Source organism: Columba livia, chromosome 2 (genome assembly GCF_036013475.1).
Source record: "Columba livia isolate bColLiv1 breed racing homer chromosome 2, bColLiv1.pat.W.v2, whole genome shotgun sequence".
Lineage (NCBI taxonomy): Eukaryota > Metazoa > Chordata > Aves > Columbiformes > Columbidae > Columba > Columba livia.
In genome coordinates, this window is record NC_088603.1 from 159,711,986 (window position 1) to 159,731,747 (window position 19,762).

At 41.7% G+C, this 19,762-nt stretch overlaps 1 protein-coding gene across 39 annotated transcripts in view; it reads right to left on the reverse strand.

Moving 5' to 3' along the window:
* TSNARE1 (t-SNARE domain containing 1) overlaps positions 1 to 19,762 on the reverse strand; it is a 540,792-nt gene that overhangs the window by 502,700 nt on the left and 18,330 nt on the right. For 20 of the 39 annotated variants that reach the window (XM_065054562.1, XM_065054558.1, XM_065054549.1 and 17 more), the window contains one exon: positions 15,816 to 15,897. The gene's annotated coding sequence lies outside the window, so the exon portion shown is untranslated. Of the gene's footprint in view, positions 1 to 15,811; positions 15,898 to 19,762 lie in introns of all 39 variants that reach the window. The other 19 variants (XR_010470816.1, XM_065054560.1, XM_065054547.1 and 16 more) reach the window with 1 other exon arrangement.

Below are 19,762 nucleotides of genomic sequence, written 5' to 3' on the forward strand. Positions count from 1 at the left end.
ATAATAACTGCAGCATTTGCAAAGCATCACCAGGGCACAGTCACAGCTAGTCCAGTTCTGAGAACATAAAAAATAAGACAGAAAAGAAGCCATTCCTATCTTCCCAAAGAACCTTCACTCTGCTGTTCAACTCCGACTTGCTATTTTTCTTCCCGCAACAAATAAATGTAACATCATTTTGTTATTTTTGGAAATGGATGTTTTATCCAGAGTGTGGGCAGACAATTTGTATCCAGATTTTAGGATTATTTAAAGAGTGAAAATAAATGAAAGGACATAAGCTAATAAAACAGTCTTATTTGCAAAAAAAAAAATCAAGAAATATTTTAATTAAAGCACTTCATTTCTGGTACCAGCTATTAAGAAAGCAGATCTAATCGTTTATTTATCTCACATTCAGCAACAAAACTTTGCTAAAAAAACAATCACATGGGACATAACCCAAGGAAAATCTTCCTCATTAACTCAAGAACAATGTTGTATGGACTATCTCAAGCATGATCACACTGTAACAAAACCATGCCACCAAGTCCTATAAACTATTCTCTCTCCATACCCCACTTTCTCACAAAGATGTCAGGATGCTGGATAAATAGCGTTCTCAGATCAAAGACTGAAAGGCACTGAAGAAATGTGGAGGATTCTTTGAATGACCGTGTGTGGGATGAAGTGGAAAGATGACCTTAATGGTTGGTGTCACAACTTCTAGCCAAGATCTGGCTTCATAATTACTGTGACAATTAGATGCTTTCTGCAAAAAAATGTAACACATAGGGTTTAAAATTATGAGACCCTGCTCCAAGCCTGGCTTGTACCAGAAATAGTGTGACCAGCAGGACCAGGTCAGTGACCGTACCCCTGCACTGGGCACTGGGGAGGCCAAACCTCAAATCCTGGGGTTGGTTTTGGGCCCATCACACCAAGAAAGCCCTTGAGGTGCTGGAGTGAGTTGAGAGAAGGGAACGGAGCTGGGGAAGGAGCTGGAGCACAAGTGTGGTGGGAGCGGCTGAGGGACTTGGGGGGTTCAGCCTGGAGAACAGGAGCTGAGGGGAAACCTTCTGATCTCTGAACTGCCTGAAAGGAGCTTGGAGCATGGAGGGGGTTGGTCTCTTCTCCCAAGTAACAAGTAATAGGACGAGAGGAAATGGATTCAGCTTAGTAGGAAGCCAACATAAGCAGAATCACTAATATTGCCATGTCCAGGCAACAAGACTGTCAAACAGCTAATTAAACACTTTGCAAAAGTTTTTTTGATCGTTCAAACAATTGGGATGTGCACAGAAGAGGCTGGCAGAGGTATGAACAGCAGCCAGAGTGCTGAGTAAGCACATCTGAAAGTGTTAAACGCTAACATGAATTCAATTTAAATTCCCTGAACTTTTTCAGGAAAAGAAAAAGAAGAAAAATCCATCCTGCGGCCAGGTTAACCCACATAACCCAAATACTGTGTCTAGGAATCCAGTTTGTCTTCTTTACAGTCAAGGGAGGGATACAGGAGTCTCCCCAAAGGAGCTGTAGTGACCATGAAAGGAGTCATGGGTCTCCAGTAGCTTCTTCAAGTCCCTTGGGACCAGTGTCATCATTAGCTTAGCCTGACCACAGAAGCAAACATAACCCACCAAGGATCATGTAGGACATCAAGTGATGAGCAAAGACGGGGACAACGTGGCAAGACCCTCACAGCAGCTCATGGATCCCAAATGTCAATTCATCACATCCTTGAAAATGCAAGTTGATTTTTTCCTCTTACGTGAAGCTTTCGGGAAATTTACTTTGATATGTCTTAGAATTAGCTACACCAGGCTCAATAGATACAAAGTGATGATGGAGGGGAAATGTTGCAACATGCACAGTTCTAACACAAACTCAAGTCAACAAAAAGGAACTGGATGTCCCAACTGGCACCTCAAAAAAGTAACTTTGCCCAAGGCTACTACTTTCAGGCAAGCAATGGGATGCATAAGAAAGAAACCAGAATAATATAGAGATTATTATAATGCAAAATATAATTATTATAGATTTATTTAATGCAAGATTATAAGGTAAAATTAGTGATGCATTGTCATTTGGGTCTTATTCTTTTCAATAAAGAAGGAGTTCACAAAAGTAAAGAGGAGAGAAGCAGCAAATATGCTCTTTGCCCCATGGTGATGGGGGAGAAGGAAGGAGACACACTGAAAGAATAAGTTCAGTTTAGAAAAAAGACTAACACCAAAAACAGCAGAAGTGAACTCAATAAGGATCCAGTTTAGGGTATTACTTTCTCATCTTTTGAGCACGCTATTGCTGGTCACCATCCAAATAAGACATTCTTGAGCTAAACGAACCTTGTGCCTCACTAGGCAATTCCTAAACTACTTATAATTAAAGGCACCATTAGGCTTTCAGAGAACCAGATGCCAATCCATGTCAAAAGTTACACAGCTGAATGTGGTCCAATTACACTGCAAATAAGAGATAAACCACATCCCAATGAGATACAGTTTTATGGGAAGCTTTTTCCATGTTTTAAGATCTTAAGACAATACAGGCAAGAACATCTCAAATGATCCTTTCAGTGTTGTGTAGAAAAGACTATCCCTAGTTATCTGCCAATAAGCTTAAGATTGGATAAGAGGCCAATCTAATCACTGATACTGTGGGGAAGCCAATTAAATAATTAAAAAAATAAAACTGAAAAAAGTTTACATGGAGAAACAATCTCTTCCTCCCCATTTCACACCTTTTTAGGGGTAGGGGAAGGGTTATGTTTTGGGCTGGGTTTTTACAGGCGTATTCAGGGTCTGTACAGCAAAGCAACTATAGTTTCTTGTGGTTTGGTAAATACCACAAGCCCAGTTCATCCATTCTTGAAAAAGTCTTTTCTAAACAACGTAAAAGGGAAATTAAGTGTCATGAAATGCACAACCCAGTCCGGGTGACAGAACACCCCAAAATATCTTTCCGATTAAGATGTTGATCGAGCCTTCCCCTCTGCATTTAAATGGGGAAAAAATAAGAAGTCTAATCTACAAATCGACTCAGAAACAGCCATCATATAAAATACTAAAAATATTATCAACTAAACACAGGAAGGTCAAAAAAAACCTTCTTAACTGCTTTCTCAACATAATGCAGAAAGCAAATCTATTCTTAAGCGTACACCAAGGCCAGTGAATTTGGGAAAAAGACAGATGGGAGAATATGTAGGAGAATATGTTCCCTGAATGCTTCCACAAATAGGCTCCCAAAAGTCAAGAGAGATGCTGTGTCACAAGACATGCAGAAGTCACAAAAGATGCATTTCTTGACATTCCCCACCAGGAGATCTTCTGGAACAGATAGAAAACTCTTTACTACTTGTTATTGTGGCTCTGCCTCCAGACACTTATCCTATATTTTTCCCATATTTGCCAACAAAATGGCCAGTCTCCCATGGCCATGGAATAACAGATGCCACTTTCTCAGCCTTTCCCAGCAACATGGTGATGAACACCACGAAGATTTACAGTGATAGGAGAACCATCAATGGTCTGCCTTGACTTTCCCATTTATCAGTCCTGTTCCCCCACCCTTTCAGCTGCTCCCACAACTTGAAGCTGTTGGCCAGCCTCAATCAGATTGGAGGAAAAACATAAAAAGAAAGTAAAAAAAAAAAGCTAAAATATAATTACCACCCCAAAATTTGGGTGAAATATTAAAGGTTGAGTACAGGAAAGAAAGATAAGTGAACACCAGTGTGGAGAATTGGACCAAAACACAACACTTGCAGCAACACCTCAATCCAGTTTCTTAAATATGCACTAGGTGTGTGTGTTCCCTGTATGTCTCATAGCTTGACGGTAAAATGAAGTGACAGCATTGCAATGGTGACATCCTGAGGTGGTCCTTTGGCTGTGTAGATGAGGTTCTTACGGACATGGTTTAGAGGTGGACTTCACAGTGTTAGTTTAACAGCTGGACTCGATCTTAAAGGTCTTTTTCCAACCAAAATGATTCTATGTGGATTACCTACAAGTAGACAAATGGAGTGACCAGTCAAAATTATAATTTCTCTTGTGGTAAGGGTAGTGGCAAGTGGCAGAAGATGTACCAGGAGGTGAAAGGCACATCTGTAGGAAATCAGGTGTCTTCTGCTTGCTCTTCAGCAGATGGAGAGTGGAGAGAAGATGAAGATCCTCCATCTGAGGTTTGTATTTTATACATTTCTTTTGTCATATCCTCAGTGATGTCCCCACCAACAGCAAGCTCAATCTTGGTGGTGTAGTTAGCAGTGGTGTAGCCAGCAGTAGTGCAGCCAGCTAACAACTCTGCAGCCTTAAAGTCATTTTGGCCACTTGGGTTTCCTCACATAGATATAATCTGAGAAGAGCCAAAGTATCAGTATATTGCTGCCCAAAAACCTCTCGTGAGGAGCAAATGTCCCACAACCAGAGGCTTGAAGAGTATGTTCTTGCTCCCCAAGTGTAAAGTGCCCAACCAGCAAATGACACAGAGGGTTTCCAACATAAATATGTTGTGCTCTGACAAATGCATCCACTCGCATTACCCTCCCATTTGATCAAGAAATTTGGATCATAATTATACAGGCAACTAAAAAAAAAAAAGAAAGGTATACTTCAGTTAAAACAATGACCTGAGTTTTGTCACTTTACTCCAAAAACTAGATCTACATCATTCATTGCATGAATTTGCTTTTCTATTTTAAAGATTTTTGCCGTCTAACACAGGGTCTTGTTTGCAGTCAAGTCAGAGCAAAATTGATGAATGCCAACACAGCTGGATCTCAACAGCCCTTGCACTAAACTGCAGTGTAAAAATTAAGTGAGTGCCAGAGATTACTAAGAAAAATACAGCAACACACCTGTAGGTTTCCTATCAAAAGTCATTTCATGGAGATGAAAACAATCCCAGGTGCAGGGGAAGGATGCAAAAGCAAGCACACATGGCAGAGTTTGCATTAGTCCGGCTTTTAACTAAGTCACAGCTGCCTTTATTGCAATGATCTTAATTGGCATTTGCAGTTGTGAGATGGGAAAAACATCTGACATGAGCATTTTTGCCTACAATCCCAGAAAACGTAGGTTGGAGAAGACACAGAGATCTATCCAAGGCATATGTAAAGAAGAAAAATAAAAATCCATTTATCTTTCTTTTCCACATGTTAAGCTAGCTAAAGCAGTCCACGTTGTCCAGTTTCTACCATAAGGATTTATTTATCACCATTCCCAATTCTGAAAGCAAACTCCAAGTGATAATGCACGATCCTCCTGCAAAACTAAACTGAGATGGATAGAGGGCAAGAGGTATAACTTAAGACAGTTTATATTGCTCATGTTGCATTCAGGCTGCAAGAAAGGTCATCAGTAAATTGAGCTCAGCAGAAGGTAACGGTAGAGTTTACAAACATCGTCTCAACAGAAAAAAAGAGCTAATTTGGGTATTCAGGGAAAAAAGGCAACCAGAGAGCAACTCTGAATATGCAAAAGCCTTCCTCACCTCGGACACATATAAACATACTCATCTTTAGAGGCCCAAAACTTCTTATGATGAAGCATTAATGTCATCAATAGTAGCACCCACTGCAACAGGAACCTCCTCCTTGGCCAAGCCTCAACTGAACACTATCATCTGATAAAAACACTGTTTCTCAAGTAAAGAAGGAACTTCTAATGGGGTTTTGTTGGAAGAACACAATAAAGGTCGTCATTGCATGTCATCAGCACATGATTGACACAGAGAACTTTGTCATTAACATCAATGGTTCCTTCGCAGGCCAAAATCCATGTGGGAGTTTCATGCTGAGGCCAAAGGAGATAACAGGAAAAATATGAAAACAGGAAAAATATGAAAATATGAAGAAGCTCAGGCTGAATCACACCCTACTTTGATTTTTAACTTTGGACCATCCACATAGACACACTTTCCACAAAACAGCTCAGGATGCCGAAAAAAAAGATTGCCACCCTGACCTCACAGAGGTGCTACTTTGCACATTTGGATCATAGAAGCATAGAATGTCATGAGTTGGAAGGGACGCACAAGGATCATTGAGTTATAGAAACCTTTACCTCAGTGAAGAATTCTCCTGGTTTACAGTTACCCTAGTCATTTGAAAGCCAGCTCCAAAGCAAAGTAAATTTTTTGGTAATGTTTCCAGGGACCTGAAGGTTGCATTTAGTTCTGCAAACATTGTGAAATGTCCTACGTGTCCTAGACATTCACAGATATGACATGGATCCCCTGGAAGATTCATGACCCAACAGAGACCAACTAGGATGTGGCAAAAAGTCGAAGATCGCCGTAAGTACTTACGCTTATGCAGTGGACACTAAGTGAATTAAAAGTGAAATTTTCTCACCAACCCTTCACACTGTCTCCTAAATCTTGACCTAGATGACTTACTAATCCAATGAAACAGTCAGTCCCTTTCAGCATGCACCAGTAAACTGAATTTGCTAAGTCCTGCTCACAGTTATCTTGGTGTGAATCACTTTCCAGGAGAAAAAATGTAGCTGTGCCTGTGCAGTGCCACACTCATGGTAGGAAAATCAGTCTCCCAAGAAATCCATTATCATGCTGGTAGATCCTGGATCTGGCACGCATGTGGCCAGTTTGATATCCAGGCAATCTGAGCTGGGGTCTCCCTCTACATTCATAGAATCATAAAACGTCCTGAACTGGAAGGGACTCACAAGGTCCAGCTCCTGTCCCTGCACAGCACAACCCCACAGTTCACACCATGTGTCTGAGGACGTTGTCCAGTCTCTTCTTGAACACTGTCAGGCTTGGGGCCGTGACACCTCCCTGGGGAGCCTGTTCCAGTGTCCAGCATCCTCTGGGTGAAGAAACTTTTCCTCGTGTCCAACCTGAACCTTTCCTGGTCCCTTGACATCACAATTTCTCTGGTTCAACTTCCAGAGGAAGAGCTGGGATACACCAAGTATCTTAAATGTCAGACAACTCTCCCATTTTGGATCAGCAAGGCTAAGGGCAATGCCCTAAAATTCCAGCTTACAGAAAAGTAGCTTGAAAACAGACACACTTCAGCTGAAGAGTCTCCAAGTCCATTTTGTTTGCCCAACACGTATCTCAGCAGCAATAAAGCCACATAGAATCACAGAATGCTTCAGGATGGAAGGGGGAGTGGACTAGATGATCTTTTGAGGTCCCTTCCAATCCCAAACATACTGTGATACTGTGATACTGTGTGACCTCTGGAGATCATCTAGTCCACACATTTCTACAATGCATAGCACTGAATACCGCAAAACAACATGTTCTCAAAGCCAACATTAGAGCTGAGCATCCCAGCCCATATACCATACCAGAAAAAAAATAGATAATCAGTAACATTTCCTGTGATTCCATTGAGGACATTGAGATATGTAGTCCTTATGTGCTTCATGAACACATTCATAGATGGTTGGGTAGAGAAGAAAAGCCCAAATCAGCAAACTGTACTCTTTTCTCTCTTGTGATTAACTCGACCGACCTGCTAAAGTGGAAGAGGCAGAAAAACAGTGACAGGAGAAAGCAACAGGAAGTGAGAGACTTCAGACTATCCAAAAAAATTCCACTTCTGAAAACAACTTAATAGTGCTCATCTGTTCTCACTTTCATATCCATGCCCCAAACACTGCATTTGTATTTAATTTTCTGGTTCACCAAGTAGAAAAATAACCCATTCCTCGGACTTCCAGTTTTATTTATGCACTTGGTTAGGACTGAGCTGAACACTCAAAACTGTCATTGAAGGTTTCAGGTGTCCTTAGCTCTGGGTTTGCATTCACCATGTAGCAAAGCATCAGTGCCACCACTTTCCACCCTACCAAACCAACCATGGTCCCACCCTATGTCAGGCTGCACCAGGGGAGGTTTAGATTTGATATCAGGAAAAATGTCATTGGAACAGGCTGCCCAGGGAAGTGGTGGAGTCACCATCCCTGGAGAGGTTGAACAAACGCGAAGATGAGGGTTTTGACATGATTTATAGGTGGATTCAGCAGTGTTAGGTTAATAGCTGGACTCGATGATTTCAAAGGTCTTTTCAAACTAAAATAAGCCTATGATTCTATGTCCTAACTCTGGCACTCAGCCTCTTCAGCTAGAGGTGCAAGCAAGATTAATTCAGCCCCAACGAGAGCAGCAAGCTGCCTCTTAGAGTTAAGACTATGTCTCATCTACCCAAAATCTATGTGCCTTCTTTATTTTGGGGGTAGGGTTTTGTTTCGAATGAATCAGGCTCTAGAACTGGCTCTAGAACTGGCTTACTAGGCAGGCACCAGGACATCAATGCCAAAATGTTGGATAGGGTTGAAGCCCATGGATCTGCTTAAAAAAGAGAGTGGAACCCTGAGTTTTACTGGCTTAAAATGATGCCAAAAGGCATCTTTGGGCTGAAGTTCCGTGATGCATTAGCTCTGACAAGGGAGATAACTCAAGACCTCCCTACGCTGCTCCTTCCCCACACCACGGCTGCCTCTCCACTCTCTTGCAAATACAGCAGCCGGCAGCTCATGCCATAAATCAGATCAGTGAAACATTCAGTTTAAAATAACAGCCAAAAACTCCTCCATTACAGGAGAGCCTTTAGTATTACAAATGATGAAAGCATGTTTCTAAAAAAAGCAAGCTGAGTCGAGAGCGATTTCTGAGAAGGTGGCAAAAAAACAGCACCAAGCTCAGCCAGCAGAACAAAGGCTGAGCTGCTCCAAGTGTTGCTGGGTCACCAGAATAATGCTGATATTGGGAAAATGGATCTCAGCATGCCCAGCTAGTGGCTATCTAGATCAAAGATGCTGTCTGGCTCCCATCCTGGACCTGTGTGGTGATGCTGTAGGAGCAGGATGTAGGATGCTGTAAGGGAGTGGAGCATCTCCCTTATGAGGAAAGGCTGAGGGAGCTGGGGCTCTTTAGCTTGAAGAAGAGGAGACTGAGGGGTGACCTCATTAATGTTTACAGATATATAAAGGGTGAGTGTCAGGAGGATGGAGCCAGGCTCTTCTCTGTGACAACCAATGATAGGACAAGGGGTAAGAGGTTCAAACTGGAACACAGGAGGTTCCACTTAAATTTGAGAAGAAACAACTTCTCAGTGAGGGTAACAAAACACTGGCCCAGGCTGCCCAGGGAGGCTCTGGAGTCTCCTACTCTGGAGATATTCAAGACCCACCTGGACACCTTCCTGTGTAACCTCATCTGGGTGTTCCTGCTCTGGTGGGGGGATTGGACTGGGTGATCTTTCGAGGTCCCTTCCAACTCCTGACATTCTGTGATTCTGTGATTTTGTGATTCTGTGAGCAGGACATTCAGAGACCACCACCATCCTCTGCTTGCGAGCCAGTCCTTGGGCATCTCCTCACCCAGCGAGCTGCACTATTCCTGCCTCATGGGTAGAGATGTTGGGATGCAGCTTCTGGGGTAGACATGAGGATGCAGCTTCTGAGGTCAAGAAACAGCATCCTTGTGGTGAGCACAAGCATTTGGCCTGTGGTGCTTATTGAAACTGAGAGAAAAGAGAAGAGACAGGCCTGAGGGAGTTTTTTTACAACTATTTTTATGATTGATGCTGGGAAACAAAGAATCATAGAATAATTTTGGTTGGAAAAGACCCTTAAGATCATCAAGTACAACTGTTAACCCAACACTGGCACTAAACCAGGTCCCTAAGACCCTCATCTGTGCATCTTCTAAACACCTCCAGGGATGGTGACTCCACCAACTGCCCTGTGCTCCAATGCCTGTCAACCCTTTCTGTGAAGAAATTTTTCCTAATATCCAATCTAAACCTCCCCTGGCACAACCTGAGGCCATTTTCTCTCATCCTTGTTACTTGGGAGAAGAGACCAACCCGCTCCATGCTCCAAGCTCCTTTCAGGCAGTTCAGAGATCAGAAGGTCTCCCCTCAGCTCCTGTTCTCCAGGCTGAACCCCTCAGGTTCCTCAGCCACTCCTCATGGGATTTGGCTCCAGAGGGATTTGGGAGTTGTGTTGTTTGTTTGTTTGTTTGTTTTTTCTATTCTCCTTTTCATCTAATCTAAGCACCTTTTGTCTACATTAAATAAATATCTGGCTGTCTTCATCCTGCAATCCAGGTGGTTGTCCCCATGCATGCACCAGACCAGCGCTTCACCCACGGCACCCAGATCCATCAGGAAGAAGATCTGCAGCAGGAGAAAGCACCACAGCATCTCGCCTCCCATTTCCAACATGGGGATGTAATCTCAATACAGTAATTGCGTTTTTTTACACCTTTTACAAATGTCTAATTCACTCCATATTAACCCCTCAGTGTAGCTACTCCTTCATTTTACCCCTGGAAACACCAAGCTAAAACATTTGTTGGGCTAAACACAAAACCCTACAGCTCCAGGCAGTTGCTCAGGACAGAGGAGTTGCTGTTTCACAGTTCTCCGATATAGTACAGTCATATAACATTGTCCTTGCAATAAAAGTACAGAATGAGCTTCAAAGATGCCTTTCTAAACTAGATATTTCTATGTGAATTTGGGTTTCATGACAAGCTCTTTTTGCTTACTTCTCACTTCTTCTCATCTCTTATGTTTTTTGTTTTTTTTTTTTTGGGGGGGGGGGTGTCAGGCAGATGGGCTGTTCCTTCTCAAGCTCAACATAAAATAAGAGGTACCCAGAAATATATTGAAAATGCAGTCTTAAGGCATGGCACACGACATATTTCAAACAAGTGCAGCTGAAAATCTCCTAACTATCAAATGCTATTTCAATAAGGGGTTTTGCTTTACTTTAGACATTCATGCAACTTCTAAAAAGCTGAACCTCTTCCAATTGCATGGACAAACTCACTAGCACAGGAATGTGTCAAAAACCCAATGGTCTACATCTTTACATTCTTCCCAAACTCCAGAAGGTTTCCCAAAGCCAGCTGTGGGACATCAGGCTTCCTTACAACCTACTGCCCTGAAACTCCCTTGATGAGAGCTGGGATTTGGTTCCAGTCCTGATGTCCATCATCATCTCCTCGTTTCCTTTTCCAATTAATTTCAAATTTTCCAGGTCAGGAACCAACCTTCTTGTCTCGCACTTGCGCTCACAACACCTGTATCTTACAGCAGTGCTCAAACTCAATGACAAGCAGCTGGACCTTCAACAGTAGGACATACAATTATGTAGTTCTATCTACATGCAGGGAAGAGGTTTCAGTCCCTTCCCCACTGGTGAGGCCAAACCTCAAATCTTGTACTCAGTTTTGGGCCCCTCAAAACAAGAAAGATCTTGAGGTGCTGGAGCGAGTTGAGAGAAGGGAACAGAGCTGGAGAAGGGGCTGGAGCACAAGTGTGATGGGAGCAGCTGAGGAACCTGGGAGGTTCAGCCTGGAGAACAGGAGCTGAGGAGAGACCACCTGATCTCTGAACTGCCTGAAAGAAGCTTGGAGCCAGGCATGGTTGGTCTCTTCTCCCTAGTAACAAGCAACAGGATGAGAGGAAATGGCCTCAATTTTGGGGTTTTTTTTAGATGGATATTAAGAAAAAATGTCTTCCCAGAAAGTGTTGTTAGGCATTGGAACAAGCTGCCCAGGGAAGCGGTGAAGTCACCATCCCTGGAGGTGTTTAAAAGATGCATAGATGAGGTTCTCAGGGACATGGTTTAGTCTCATTGTTGGGTTAACTGTTGGACTCAATGATCTTGAGGGTCTCTTCCAACCAAAATGATTCCTTAATTCTATGATTCTATTCCATCGCTCTCTTGACATCCTGCCATACATCTCCACCAAGCTCCCATGATGGGATACAGCTTATTGTTTTAGAGAGAGCTTTCAGGCATAGTCTCTCAGCTGACTCTTCCAGACAATGCCCAGATATCCCCAAAAATTTTTAGTTTTGAAAGAGCAAACCATGAGGGTGTCCATTAAAACGTGTGCAATCCACATCTCGGCCACAACAAACCACAAACACTGAGCAAGACCTGATAAGCACTGTTTCATTTGACCTTTGACTATGATGGAGCCAAACCAGGGTGATTCCAGCCCATAAATGTTCCTGACTCAGCCACAATAAAGCAGTTGAGACCTCAAACCTTGAAGGTAAGTGCACAACTGCATCAAATCCCCCAGTTGTTTCAGCTTAAAAAGACAGGAGAGAGGTGTTGATGCTCAAGTGATGCTTTGCAATTCAGGCAATCTGTGTACAATTGCCAGGCTGGCATAAACTCTGTAATATCGTATTGTATATCTAGGAGAATTATATACAAGGCACAGTCATCTCACCTGCCACCAAAGCATACTAGTGCTGCAAAATGCATTGGAAATACTCTCGGTTTAATGGAGTGTTATTCTGCTTTAGTATGGCACAGCAAGAAATGGACTTGCATTATTTCAATTTTTAACCTTCAGGTAGATTATATTTAAAAATAGCAAATGTAAAAAGATGCAACAATGATAATAAAGGTGGAAAGAAACAGGCACAGTGTTTATCACTGGAACAGTTTGGGAGTTATCCTGAACCTGTTCATACCATCTATCAAGGCATTTCTTTGCATCAGCCGTCTGCAGTAGGCAGATAAAACATAACTGCACCGTGTGTATAAAATGTGTTTACACACATAAATCTTAGCAAAGTGGCTTCTTATTTTGAGGCAAAACCAGGAAAAATTACACATCACATTAAGTATCTTCTTCCCTGCCCTCTTCTCGATCATCTGGAAGAACAATTAAAGTGCTTTTTGCATAAAACAGGCAAAGAGAAGCCCTTTCCTAAAAGAAATAAATAAATAATGAAGGCACATTTTTGCTTTTAATATGATCTTCAAAGGAAACAAGCATAACAACTTAAAAATTCCCACAGTAAGAGAGAAGAAAATGCGGGTTTAATCATCCCCTTACAAGCTAACAAAACCGATTTCTCAAGTCTTAACATCTCCTGCAAAATTTTAAGCGCTCACACACAAATATTAGTAACATGCTGCAGCAAGCTGAATACTTTCCCCTGCCCTCGCACAGGAATATGTGTGAGTCCCTCCTTTGCACTCACATATACACATATTTACTGTTTCCACCACTTTTCTATTTGCAAAGAGATTGAAATGAAACTACGAGCAACTGTGCTGTGGTTTTTAACACCTTCCTCCCCTTATGAAGGTCTTGTTGTCCTGCGTATCAACAGTATCTGTCTCCAACTACACAGCAACATCTGGAAGCATCAGCATGAGCTCTCTGCACACTGACCACCAATGTGACTTACAAACAAAAGCCTCAGCACTGAGAGAGCATCACTCAGTTCAACTGGTCTCCCAGTTACCAACCGTAACAGGAACCAGTGGGAAAGGCAGAGAGATCACCCTACCAACTTCACACCTATGTTCTTCTCCCTCAGACTGCCCCATATCATGTCCTTTGCAAAGGGAGGAATTGTTCCCATCAGAAAGTTTCTCAGGAAGAAAATTTTTACGATGAACACTGGCCCAGGTTGGCCAGAGAGGTGGTGGATACCCCATCCCTGGAGACATCCCAGGCCAGGCTGGACGGGGCTCTGAGCAACCTGAGCTGGGTGAAGATGTCCCTGCTCATGGCAGGGGTGGGACTAGATGAGTTTTCAAGGTCCCTTCAACCCAAACCACCCCATGATTCCATAATTCTTAAAGCAACAAACCACTACACCATCACATCAAGATGAATCCAGAAGACCTTTCCAAACTGTGTTGTTGGACAGCATTTGGAGTAATTTTATCTCTCCCTCCCACAGCGTTGGTGAAGCACTCAAGAGCTCTTCTAGTTTACCCAGCCAATGCCAAGATGTTGGGCTGACTTCCAGCAATGCAGTCTGGAATGGAAATCTCAGCTCCAGGCAAAGCTGTGACAGAGGACAATAGTCATCATCGCACCCAAATGAAAAAGAGTTGATAGGAGAGAGAAACCACCACCCTACTCAATTGAAACAGAAGTAAAATACCTTACAATATATTAAAAAAAAAAAAAAAAAAAAAAAAAGCTAAGAGGCAAATAATTCATTTAGGCAATACACAGTGCCCACGCTCTACCTGAATTGTTTTAGCTGAAGGTTCATACTTTAATCAAAACCACCGTAAAAAGGAAAATGTGGGGTCAGAAGTACAAGATTTATCTTGAGCAAACGAAATAGGTTTCTCAGCAACGCATTTTCATTTAACACAGAAAAAATATAGGTTGCAGTTTGTCAAGTGACCAGTAAGGGGAGTCGGTGCCTACAGCTTTGAGTCAACCACCCATATGCAGTTTTGGGTGGAGAAAGCTCAAATAAACTATTTTGAGGTAGTGACATTGAGAAAACATTGATGACTGCCAGAAGATGCCAGAGGAAGATGGACAGAGAGCACCAAGTCCAGAAAACCCACTACCTGGAGAAGGATTGAGTGATACTACAGCAAGAAAAAAGTGACATTTGTGCTTAGAAATGGGTCTCTCCCTGAAAGATTTAATGGACAACATTTGATGGAGACCACTTGGAAGGAGAAAGGCAAAGGACAAATGAAATCAAGTCAAGATGGAGCTTGGGATAAGAATATAAGGGACAAATTCCTCTATCCTCTGTTGGCCTTGAAGAGAGAACCAGATGCTTGAGACAAGAATTCAGAAGACAAGGGCTCACCAGATGCCTTATCACTGAGCCCCGGCACTAGAAACAAATAGGGAAAAAATACAAATAAAGATTTATTTAAAAAAATATCTGCGTGGGATTTAATAATATTATAGAGTGTTTAAATAAAAAATGCCAGCAGTAGGAACTCATTAAGCATTGTACAGGGAAGAACAGCAAAATCACTCCTGCATCCATAGCCATGCTGGGCTCGTCAACAGAAACAGGGCTGCCACCAGTTACGGGGCCACGGGGAGGAGCACTGAAATGCTCCCGTTCCTCGTTCCTCTTAATCTCATTAACCTCCTATTTACTCTGTTGTCGGTGATTATTCAGGATGTTAATAGGCAGGCTTTTTGCATACTATTTACCGAACGTTGCAAATCTGTTTAGCTCTGTATACGAAACGGGGCTGGAAGGCACCAATTCTCCCCACACTACAGAAAACAGTGGCAGAGAAATACTATCTTTTTTAACGACTTGTTTCAAAGATCATGATTTTTTTTTAATAAGAATTAAGTGAAGGATAAGCAATTGATTCGTATATCTATATATATATATATATATATATAAAACCCTTTATATTTTTCTAGTTCTAGAATAGTTTCTGAAGTATTTCTATGAAGGAGGAACAGACATCAAACCAAAAATATCCGCAAAAAGACTTATTTCCTACTATTAAGCTGGAGTACAAGAAACATCTATTCTAGCCACAATACAAATTACCGTTAACGGTATTCCAGGTGGGAAAAACAGATGTAGTTTAAGAAAACTATTTCTGATGTTAAAAAAACTACAGGTTTTACACATACAGTCTGTTACACCTTGAAAAATGAAACCTTCACTGACCATCTGTTCCCAGCAGAGACTATCCATTAACACTCGCTTTGGCCAAAAACCCAACTCAAAGTCAACATACCGCGAACGTGAGACACCCCAGGGCTTAATGAACCAGCCAAGTCAAGCAAGATCAGCTGTTGGGGAACAATTTGGATGGGAATTGCCCAGTATCAACCAGTTAAAACAAGGGAACCACCGCAAAAGCAGAAGGTGCCATCCAGAGGGGAACATCTGCAAGGACTGAGCCCACAACGTTCCTGCACATCCACTCCATAGGCTGGGTCTACCAAACGTAGCACCATCTCTAAGGAATTCAAGGGACATGGACAAAAACCCCCAAACCAAAATAAAGAACCTGAATCGAGAAGCATTATCACATAAAGAAAACAGCAAAATATATCTCACCCACAATTTTATTCCTTTATGTTGTGGAGTCACTTGTTCAGCACTTGGCAGCAACAGACCCAAGGACCTTCTCAGAGGTATCGTCTCTGTTCAGGGAAAAGGAAAAACATGAAAATCAGAAGTGAAATGTTCACATAGGTTTTTATGTGCTCTGTTTCCCTTGGACTGAAGCACAGGTATTCCCAAGACTGAGGTTTCAGCCGTATCTTTAGATTCAACTGCCTCTGGGAGTTTCCACACTCTGTGAATTTGTTAAAGAAAAATACATCAGGCAAGCTTTGCTCTTGGTCTACACAATATCTCTTGACAATGTAAGAACATGCCTAAAAAACCCACTCCTTCTCTTTAATTTCAGGGTGCAAACGTTAAGGGACGCCCAGTGAGATAGAGCAAATAATTCTCATTTTCTGAAATTTGTGATTTCACATAGCTGTCATTTTCCCTGCTTAGTGATTGCATATTTTATATTTGGCCTTAGCCAGTTAAGCAGGATCTGTCAGCATTTTTCCTACATTTCCTATAAAAAGAAAGTCCATTCAATTATAGGGATTGCAGAGCTGGAAGCAAATAACTGGGACAACCAAGAGGACCCAAAATTGCAAGAGGTCCCAGCCCAAAAGAGCAAAACCTTGGCGAGGATGGTGTAACACAAAGCTGCACAGAGGACTCAGCCAATCTGTTATAAAGCAAAGTTAGCAGAAGATGGAAAAACTCATTATGGCATTTTTATATTTTATTTTGAACTAAAAATACATAGAGAGAGGAAAAATTAAATTATGACTTTTGGGAAGATGATTCATACAAGAGTGCATGTGCACATGCTTGTGTATAGAGGAGTAGGCAGAAATAACAGATCTATACAGACAGATATACAACTGCATATTTTAGAACATCATCCATAAAGAACTGATAACTCTGGAGACCATAGTTAATGATGTAATAAACTCATTTCCCCACGCACATTTTAACAACTGAATTTTTTTTATCCCAAATTTGGAAATTAATGCTTCCGGTGAAATTTAACATGCTTTTGATGCAGTTTATTATGCGTTAATAACAAATAAAATAGAAAACCAGAAAAAGAATGTCTTAGGCAATCAGGCAGAACCACTTTTCCACCGTGTAGTGTTAAGGATGTAGAAGTATTACTCTCTTTTTACAATAATTTTTCCTCAAAGAAAGTGTTTCAAACTGCTGAAAACTTGGGCTGGTTGGTTTGTTTTAAGCAGGACTCAGCCTTCCAGACTTGTCACCAAAGCCTTCGTATCCCTCCTTGTGATGGGATGGTAAGGAAAGCCAAATGACATGAGATGAGACTAGAGGTGGAGAGAACAGCAAAGGACACTGAAGAAGCTCCTGCCTTGAGTTTTCATACCCTCAGAAAAACCACACAATTACCTTTTCCCCTTCTTTGATGAGAACAATGAAATTCAACACCCTCAAAAGCCAACCACAGAAGCTCCAACACACAAAAAACCCCAAATTATTTTAAGTTAATTACTTAAAGTTAAAGTACAATACCCAGAGGTGGCTTTTGAACACAGAGCAAAAACATAAGATGTTTAAGATATTGCTTAGTAACACTTTGTCATGCTACATCACACATCAGAAAAGGTGGTTGGAGCATGGAGAGTGTTGGTCTCTTCTGCCAAGAGGCAAGTCATAAAACAAGAGGAAATGGCCTCAAGTTGTGCCAGGGGAGGTTTAGATTGGATATTAGGGAAAAATTCTTCATGGAAAGGGTTGTCAGGCTTTGGAACAGGATGCCCAGGGCAGTGGTGGAGTCACCATCCCTGAAGGGGTTTAAAAGACGTGTAGATGTGGTTCTTAGGGACATGGTTTAGTGGTAGAGTCAGGTTATGTTATGGTTGGACTCGATGACCCTGAGGGTCTCTTCCAAACAAAATGATTCTATCATTCTATGATTTCTTCCTTGTTATTTCTTCAGCCAAAGGTCAAAATTCACTTTCCCAAGAGGCAAGCCTTCCTATGGAGAGCAATGAAACTACCATATCCAGCTACCTCAGGGATAATTCATCCTGGAGACCTTCCAAACATCAAGACATGCTGCAGTTTCTCAAGGAACAGCCTTTCCTCTTCATAATCACTGCACAACAACAAACAAAACGCCTACATCACCACCACAAAGATTCCTTGTACAAACTGTATTTCTACTGTAACACATCTAAGGAGGCATCAGTAAGTGTCACCATCACTGCAGGTGTTTAAAAAGCATTTAGACGAGGTCCTTAGGGACATGGCTTAGTGCTAGAGTTAAGTTAGGTCATCATTAGACTCCATGATCCTGAGGGTGTCTTCCAATCAAAATGATTCTATGATTCTATGATATAAAGTACCACTGTCTACTGGTTCACATCTACAGATTAGCAACTAAACATAAAGTCTATGTATCACAGTCCTGGGAGCATTTTGTTCATTTGTTTGTTTCTTCCTTGAGGTTTTGTGAGTTTCGTTTGCTTTTTTTTCAAACTATTAGAAAAATGTGATAGCAGAGGTAAGTCCTTGGTACACAGCTAAAATACACACCAACCTGCTCTAGCATTGGGACTTTGCCCTTCTTTGATGCACAACACATCTCAGAGCATTCAGAGGTCCCAGCAAAGAGGATCCCTCCAACCCCACCATCATATACCCAGCAAAGTCACCTCTTGACCACCTTATCGCTTTCTATGTGCCATCAAGTTCCCATAATTCATAAAAAGAGCAAAACTGAGCAAGCTACAGAGAGCAATGTTGGCAGCTGTGGTTAACTATTTTAATCTGATTGGTCACTCCTTCCATCTGGTAAAAAAAAAAATCCTAATATTTGCATGATTTAGTGCAACTTAAGGTGGGGGAATGAAATCAGAAATCTTGTCTCTAGCAATCTCACATGGAATCATCTTGCTCAAGATGAAAACAGCATTGTTTGTCCAGCACTGAAACCTCAGGATGCTCACAGCTCCTAAGGTTAGAGTTTCTATCACCTTCATGTAGCCTTGGGACGAGTGTTTTTAAACTGCCTCTAACAAACAAAAAATCAGTAAATATTTTAATTTTTCAGAACAAGTGAAGCCACAAAGCAGGAATTCAGGTCAAGCACAGAAACCTGGTGGCCCAGTTTTACAGAAATATCAATATTATGTCCATCTCTCAGACCACCCAACCATCACGTGGTGCCTGGTACATGCAGCCCTGGAATGATGAAAACGGATATTGAAATTATGGATGCACACTATGTCATGCATGTGACCTCTTGCTGACCCATCTTCTCCTTATCTCATCCTCCCACCCTTCCCATCCCACGGATCTATCTGGTTTCTTCTCCAACCCCATCTTATCAAGCGGTTTCTCCACATCAGAGTCTCTCCCTGTGTTGGACACCACAAAGGAACCCAAGAAGGACACAATCTGTGGTTGGCAGCCATAGGAACAACCCCATTATAGGGAAGAATTAATGGCAATTCTGCCTACCTGCGGGATTTTGCGGGTTTTTTTAAGCCATTGTGTATATAACTCACATGATGTCAGTACAGGAATATCGCGCTAAAGATCTAGAACGTAAGAGGTGGGCTTTCCTCGTTTCTATGGTTATAAGCAATTTTAATGACCAACCTAAATAAAAAAGCTGGAAGAGAGAGAAAGTAGGAAGGAGTGAGGTAGGCGTTTAATTTTGATTGACAAGAACTAGCATAACTAGTTAAGATCTGTCAAATGCCTGCTGAGGATCACAAATCCTCAGCATATTGTATGGCAGATAGAATTAGTTTAAATGCACAGCTTTACAAAAATGTTTCTTACCCAGCAAGATTGGAGTTTACCATTTCAGTTTCCCCACATAAAGCAGCTGATAACTACCAAAGAAGCCAACATAGGGACAGAAAAAATATACAGTTTTTATTCTTTGTGAGATTTTCCAATGTTAACATGCTATGATGTCTTAACTTTTCT